Source organism: Pterocles gutturalis, unplaced genomic scaffold (genome assembly GCF_000699245.1).
Source record: "Pterocles gutturalis isolate BGI_N339 unplaced genomic scaffold, ASM69924v1 scaffold21346, whole genome shotgun sequence".
NCBI classification, from domain to species: Eukaryota; Metazoa; Chordata; class Aves; order Pterocliformes; family Pteroclidae; genus Pterocles; species Pterocles gutturalis.
Window position 1 is genome coordinate 8,344 of NW_010106001.1, and position 280 is coordinate 8,623.

The window sequence follows — 280 nt, forward strand, 5'->3', positions numbered from 1 at the left end:
TGGGGAAGGAGAGAAAACAAACTATTCCAATCTAATGCAAAAAAAAAACCCCAAGCCCCCCCAAAACCCCAAAACCGAAACAACCCACCCCAACCCCACTTATAGGCTTCAGGCACCACAAAGACCACTTATTGCATCTCCTCCTACCCTGTGGGTGCAGTGCTGATGGGCTCTGTGCAGGACGAGCCCTCCCCTTCCCGAGCACCAGCCTCCCCGGGGTATGCAGGAGCTGGGCACAGGCAGGGCTGCGGGCTGACCTGGGGCGAAATTTTAGATCTGG